Source organism: Scylla paramamosain, chromosome 3, assembly GCF_035594125.1.
Source record: "Scylla paramamosain isolate STU-SP2022 chromosome 3, ASM3559412v1, whole genome shotgun sequence".
NCBI lineage: Eukaryota > Metazoa > Arthropoda > Malacostraca > Decapoda > Portunidae > Scylla > Scylla paramamosain.
The window spans coordinates 40733022-40740521 of NC_087153.1; the positions used below are offsets into that span (position 1 = coordinate 40733022).

Genomic DNA, 7500 nt, shown 5'->3' on the forward strand with positions numbered 1-7500 from the left:
TTCTTGCTCTTTCACGCTTTTTTTTGTCTTCTTCTTCTTCTTCTTCTTCTTCTTCTTCTTCTTCTTCTTCTTCTTCTTCTTTTTCCTTCTTCTTCTTGTAATTGTTCTTGTTTTTTGTTCCTCCTCCTCCTCCTCCTCCTCCTCCTCCTCCTCCTCCTCCTCCTCCTCCTCCTCCTCCTCCTCCTCCTCCTCCTCCTCCTCCTCCTCCTCCTCCTCCTCCTCCTCCTCCTCCATAAACACCTTCCCATGTGGTCTAGTGGCTAGGATACCTGGCTTTCACCCAGGAGGCCCGGGTTCGATTCCCGGCATGGGAAACAATTTTTTTCTGGTGTAGTTAGGTTGAGTTAGTCGCCAAGGAGCCACGTACAGCCATAAGGGAGGGTTGCTTGGGTATCCTTTGTGTTCCTTTGTGATTCTTGTGTTTTGTAATTCTATTTTATTTTTTTCTCTCCTACAGCTGTTACTACTACTACTACTACTATTACTACTGCTACTACTACTACTACTACTACTACTACTACTACTATTACTACTGCTGCTACTACTACTACTACTACTACTACTACTACTATTACTACTGCTACTACTACTACTACTACTACTACTACTACTACTACTACTACTACTACTACTACTACTACTACTACTACTACTTCTAGTGCTACTAATCTAGTTCTCGATTTCCTGCTTTGCTTCTCTTCGTCTTTCTCCTTCTCTTCTTCCTTATATTCTTCCTCCTTGTTCCCTTCCTCCTCCTCCTCCTCCCACTCTTAATCCTCTTCCTATTCTTCCTCCTCCTCCTCCGCCCCGCCAGGATATTAATGGCTGGGTGACCTCTGACCTTCTGACCTGACGGGGAAAGGTCAAGGTAGACATTCCTGGCAGGTGGATCTGGCGGCGAAACACGCAGACACACACACACACACACACACACACACACACACACACACACACACACACACACACACACACACACACGAAGTTCCTTGTGCTACTGTGTACTGTGTATTGTGTGTGTGTGTGTGTGTGTGTGTGTGTGTGTGTGTGTGTGTGTGTGTGTGTGTGTGTGTGTGTGTTTATCCCTGTCTATTTGTCCGTGTATCTGTCTGTCTACCTAACCTACGTGTGTGTGTGTGTGTGTGTGTGTGTGTGTGTGTGTGTGTGTGTGTGTGTGTGTGTGTGTGTTTAAGAGTTACAAAATCTGGGAATGTCTCACGGATTGTTTATTTAGTCTCTCTCTCTCTCTCTCTCTCTCTCTCTCTCTCTCTCTCTCTCTCTCTCTCTCTCTCTCTCTCTCTCTCTCTCTCTCTCTCTCTCTCTCTCACTCTTTCTTCTCCTATTTCGTAAATTTTGCTTTTTTCTTCATTTTCCTTCTCGATAATAAGGAGAAGAATGAGAAGGAAGGAGAGGAGGAGGGGGAGGAGAAGGAGGAAGAGGAGGAGGAAGAGGAGGAGGAGGAGGAGGTGCTAAAAGATTCTTCCTCACACCTCACAGTTGCTATAGACTAAGTGCATTCCTTTCCTCCTCCTCCTCCTCCTCCTCCTCTTCTTCTTCCTTCTGCACACACCGTTGTCCTCTGTTAACTCACACACACATTCATCTCTTCTCCTCCTCCTCCTCCTCCTCCTCCTCCTCAGTGCTTCCTCTCTTCCTTCCTCTCTTCCCCTCTCCCTTCCTCTTCTCCTCTTACATATCCTCTCACTTTCTCCCCTTATCTCCCCGTAATTATCTCCTCCCTCCTCCTCCTCCTCCTCCTCCTCCTCCTCCTCCTCCTCCTCCTCCTCCTCCTCCTCCTCCTCCTCTATTTACCCCCACATTCCTCCCTGGTACCTTATTCCTCTCCCCTCCACTGAGTCATTCCTCCCTTTTTTCCTCCCCTCATTCCTCTCTCCCTCCTTCTCCTTCTCTTTATTCTCCTTTTCCTCTCCTTTTTTTCTGCTCTTATTTACATTCTTCGTGTTCCCATATTCTCTCTCTCTCTCTCTCTCTCTCTCTCTCTCTCTCTCTCTCTCTCTCTCTCTCTCTCTCTCTCTCTCTCTCTCTCTCTCTCTCTCTCTCTCTCTCTCTCTCTCTCTCTCTCTCTCTCTCTCTCTCTGCTCCGAATAGAGGTGAGTCTGTGTGTGTGTCTGTGTAATGTTGCTGGTGATTGTGGAGGAGGAGGAGGAGGAGGAGGAGGAGGAGGAAGGCGAGTGTTTCAAGAAGGTGAAGAGGATGGCATTAGCATACGTACGGAGAAGGAAGAAGAGAAGGAGGAGGAGGAGGAGGAGGAGGAGGAGGAGAGAGAAGGATAATGAAAGTAGGAAGAGCATAGAGGGAAACATTGAACAGTAGGAGGTTAGGTAGCAGGAGGAGGAGGAGGAGGAGGAGGAGGAATACAAAGGAATACAAAGGAAGTCCAAACAGCAATAGATCCTAAGGTCCTTACTAGGCTGGTTTGGTAACTATTCTATTCTAGCTATTATTGGGAGAGATAGGATAGCGCAGAAGAAGGCTGGAGGAGGAGGAGGAGGAGGAGGAGGAGGAGAAGAAGATGACGCCAGGGTTTAGAAAATTAAGCCAAATCCTTCTTTGCCAAAAATACCCTGCCACTGCTTGCCCGTCCCTCTCCCCTTTCTCCCCCTGTCCCCTGTCCCCTCCCCTTCCCCCTCCCCCTGTCCTGTTCCTCCTCCTTGCTCTCCCCCCTTTCTCTCTCTCTCCTTTCTGTCCTCTCCTTACTCCCTCTCTCCTGCTTCTCTTACCTCATATTACTTTCTCTCTCTCTCTCTCTCTCTCTCTCTCTCTCTCTCTCTCTCTCTCTCTCTCTCTCTCTCTCTCTCTCTCTCTCTCTCTCTCTCTCTCTCTCAACTTTTCTTACTAACTTTTCTTCCCTTCCTCTCTTCCTCCCTTCTCTTCTTTACTACTACTACTACTACTACTACTACTACTACTACTACTACTACTACTACTACTACTACTACTACTACTACTACTACTACTACTAACTACTACTACTACTACTACTACTACTACTAATACTACTACTACTACTACTACTACTACTACACCACCACCATCTCTACCGCATTCTGTGAAGTCATGTATGTGTTGAATCATCACCATGTGTAACCTTTCTGTGTGTGTGTGTGTGTGTGTGTGTGTGTAACTTGACTCCGACCCTCGTGTATAATCTTGACAGAAGCCAAGACAACTGAAGCGTGTCAGTCTTGCTTCAGCCCATTACTCCTCCTCCTCCTCCTCCTCCTCCTCCTCCTTCTCCTCCTCCTCCTCCTCCTCCTCCTCCTCCTCCTCCTCCTCCTCCTCCTCCTCTCCTTTTCTATTTCCTCCCTCCTCTCATTACCATTCCTTCTCTTTTCTTTGTTGGTGGCACTGTTGTTATTGTTGACGTTGCTTTTGTTGTTGTTGTTGTTGTTGGTAGTGGTGGTGGTGGTGGTGGTATTGTTGCTGTTTAGATTAATCTTTATTCTCTCTCTCCTCGTCCTTCTTTATCTGTCTTCTTCATCTTTCAAACTCCTAATAACACTGCGGGTTATTAAATGTACGCCAATTTTTGCACCATGATAAATGAATAAATACATTTCTTTACTGAAAATTATAAACACACACACACACACACACACACACACACACACACACACACACACACACACACACACACACACACACACACACACACACGTATCCATCACACTAATTCTGCAACACAGACGTCTGAGGGAGCGAGGCGGCGGGCGGGCGGGCGAGGACACCAATGATGCATTCCTTGCGCATGCGTACGTAGGTGTGAATGCGGCACCCTTCACTGACTGACCCGTGTACCAATGAGGCCTGACTGCAAACCTTAGCGCCATTGGTCCTCACTGTACAGAAGGAAATCCGTGTGATTGGCTACTTCCATTACCACCCACCGTTCCTTGTCTCCCATTGGCTGTGGTGTGCGAGATTGCAATGCTTAGTGGGTGTGTGACAGGGCTCAGGTGCCGGGTGGTGAAGGTGCTGCGTTCATGTATTCAGAGGAGGGGGCACGCAAATGATGCCTTGTAATATAAAGGACATCAGGTCTACCCATCTGCGTCTTCATTAAGCTGTGATGTGGAGCAGGGAGTGAATGGACTGGATGGCTATTTGTGTCGAGTCAATAGGGAGGCTGAAAGTAGATAGGGAGGTGGAAATAGATAGGCCTGTTTTATGAAAGGAAATATGAAGAAAGGGGAGTGAAGTGACTCGTCTCTCTCAGTGATTAGGTTGTTAGTGCCGAGTCAATAGGGAGCTTTTAAAAGAAGGTTAGATATGTTAGATATGTTTAAGGGTCGAGGTTATTGGTAGAAACATACAAACATGAATAAAATGATACAGAAATAAACAGATTCTCAAATAAAGTAGGAGAATGAATGGAACGGACTCAGTAATCAGGTTGTTAGCGCAGAGTCAATAGGGAACAGAGAGAGAGAGAGAGAGAGAGAGAGAGAGAGAGAGAGAGAGAGAGAGAGAGAGAGAGAGAGAGAGAGAGAGAGAGAGAGATGCAAGATTCCAGTACCCACCGAATGACATTATACACACCCATGAAAGACCATGAAATAATTAATATATTCATGAGGAGTCTTACAACACAGCCTCCCCCTGTACAGAGTTAGTCCCTTCTTATGAAACTCTCCGCTCTCTCACCACGGTAATTTTCAAAGGCCACAAAGATGATCAGCTGGGTTCTCAAGAGTGTTTCCCCTGTTAATAATGTAGAAATGCTATTAATCTGTCCCTAGAACCGTAAAGACCAGCGTAACTTCAGCAGGATTATTTTCAAAGGCCACAGAGATGATCAGCCGGGTTCTCAAGAGGGTTTCCCACGTTAATGATGTAGAAATTTTGTTAATCAGTACCCAGAACCTTAAAAACACCCTTAAAAACCCATATAACTCCACCAGGGTGATTTTTAAAGGCCACAGAGATGATCAAGAGTGTTTTCCCTGTTAATAATGTAGAAATCTTGTTAATCTGTCCCTAGAACCTTAAAAACACCCTTAAAAACCCTTATTATTTCACCAGGATGATTTTCAAAGGCCATAGAGATGATCAGATGGGTTCTCAAAAGTGTTTCCCTAGTTAATAATGTAGAAATCTTGTTAATCTGTCCCTAGAACCTTAAAAACACCCTAAAAATTCCATGTAACTCTGCCAGGGTGTTTTTTAAAGGCCACAAAAATTAGCCGTGTTCTCAAGAGTGTTTCTTCTGTTAATATTGTAGAAATCTTATTAATCTGTCCCTAGAACCATAAAAACGCCATTAAAAACCCGTGTAACTTCAGCTAAAGCTTTTGAAAGTAGTGGAGGTGCGGCGCAGGAGTGTTTCAGAGCACGGTCCTTAGTCAGCGGCAGGCATTGAGTGTGGCGAGTGTGGTATGAGGGAGGGAGTGTGTCTAGCTATTGTTGTCCCTGTAGTCACTGTGTCGTCGCTGCTACGTCGTCCTATTGTTGCAGTTCATTGAGATGTGTGTCTGTCATTCTTCTTAGTAGATCAAAGTAGGTTGGTGACAATGTGTGTGTCTGTCTCTCTCTCTCTCTCTCTCTCTCTCTCTCTCTCTCTCTCTCTCTCTCTCTCTCTCTCTCTCTCTCTCTCTCTCTCTCTCTCTCTCTCTCTCTCTCTCTCTCTCTCTCTCTCTCTCTCTCTCTCAGCCACTTCTGACATTTCCTTGTTCACTATTTTCAAGCTTCTGTTCCTCTCTCCTCCTCCTCCTCCTCCTCCGCCTTCTGCTATGCTGTCCTGTCTCTCTTCCCTGTAGCTAGTTAGAAGTAGTTACCAAACAGCCTTGCAAGTACCAAAAGGTCTGTTACTGTTTGGCTTTCCTTTGTATTCCTTTGTATTCCTTTGTATTCTTTTGTATTCCTCCTCCTCCTCCTCCTCCTCCTCCTCCTCCTCCTCCTCCTCCTCCTCCTCCTCCTCCTCCTCCTCCTCCTCCTCCTCCTCCTCCTCTTCCTCCTCCTCCTCCACACAGACAGCCTCGTTAGGCCCAGTAGGGCTGTTGCTGTCTGTTCTTTCCTTTGTATTCCTCCTCCTCCTCCTCCTCCTCCTCCTCCTCCTCCTCCTCTCTTCAGCAAACTCAAGCCCCCTCTCTCATCACTACACTATCTCTCTCTCTCTCTCTCTCTCTCTCTCTCTCTCTCTCTCTCTCTCTCTCTCTCTCTCTCTCTCTCTCTCTCTCTCTCTCTCTCTCTCTCTCTCTCACTTAACACCTTCCTCCTTCATCCCTTCCCTCTCATCTTTACAGACCTTTTCACCTCTCACCCTCTCCCTCTCACTCCCTCTCCCTGCGACACCATAAATAATGATGAACCTGCGCCGCTCTCAAATTCACTATCCTTGCTCCTCACCCTTCAGATCACCATCACCATTTGCGAAGCTCATAAGGGTGTCTTTGTGAGCGATAGGTCTGGAGTTTCAGCCTTCGTGACGGTTAGCACTTAGTCGAACCCTTGCGTGACGGTTCCCTTAAGTGAGACGAATATATGGGTGACGGAGAGGCGTGTTACGGGGTACTGTTACTGGAGGGTGGAAGGGAAGGGAAGGAGGGGACGACAGGAGGAGGTAAGGGAGGAAGGAGAGTGTAGGAAGGAGGGGATAGCGAAGGGAAGAGAAGGGAGGGGAGGAGGGGATAGAGAAGGGAGGAAAGGAAGGAGGGTGTAGGAAGGAGCGGGTAGCGAAGGGAAGGGAAGAGGGTAGGAGGGTAGAGAAGGGAAGGGAAGGAGAGAAAGGACGTAGGGGAGGAAAGAAACGAAAGGAGGGAGAGAGGAAAGGAAGGAGGGGGAAGGGTAGGGAAGGAAAGGAAGGAGGGATTGGGAAAGGAAGGTGGGTTAAGGAACATAAAGGTAAGGAGAAAGAGAGGAAAGGAAAGAAATGAAGGAGCTAGGTAAGGAAAAGGAATCGAAGGAAGAAGAAGAAGAAGAAGAAGAAGAAGAAGAAGAAGAAGAAGAAGAAAGAAAGCATGAAAGGTAGGAGAAAAAAAAAAGAGAACTGAAGGAAAGAAGAGGGACGGAAAGGGAGGGGAAGGGAAGGAAGGAAGGAGGAAGAAGTAGAAGGAGAAGGGTAGAAGAAACGTTAGCTTAATAAAGGATTTGCTCTGTTTGCAAGTGAAGTGAAGCCAAGGGAAGTGAAGCCAACAGGTAACAGAGGCCTGGTGTCTTGAGGTAAAGGAAGGAGGAAGGAAGGAGGAGGAGGAGGAGGAGGAGGAGGAGGAGGAGGAGGAGATAAGAGGGAGGGAGGAGGGACAAGGAAGATAAGAGGGAATGATACAAGGGAATGAAAGAGAAAAATAGAAGTATGCATTAATGAAGTCATATATGAGAGAGAGAGAGAGAGAGAGAGAGAGAGAGAGAGAGAGAGAGAGAGAGAGAGAGAGAGAGAGAGAGAGAGAGAGAGAGAGAGAGAGATCTTAAAGCAGTCTCACACACACACACACACACACACACACACACACACACACACACACGTCCTCTCAGGTTATCTCATTG

The 7500-nt window shown here is 46.8% G+C and overlaps 1 non-coding gene across 1 annotated transcript; it reads left to right on the forward strand.

The window, feature by feature from the left end:
• The first annotated feature begins 242 nt into the window (after positions 1–242).
• Trnae-uuc (transfer RNA glutamic acid (anticodon UUC)) lies at positions 243–314 on the forward strand. The gene has a single exon. It is a non-coding gene; the product is annotated as a tRNA-Glu (tRNA).
• The last annotated feature ends 7186 nt before the right edge of the window (positions 315–7500 follow it).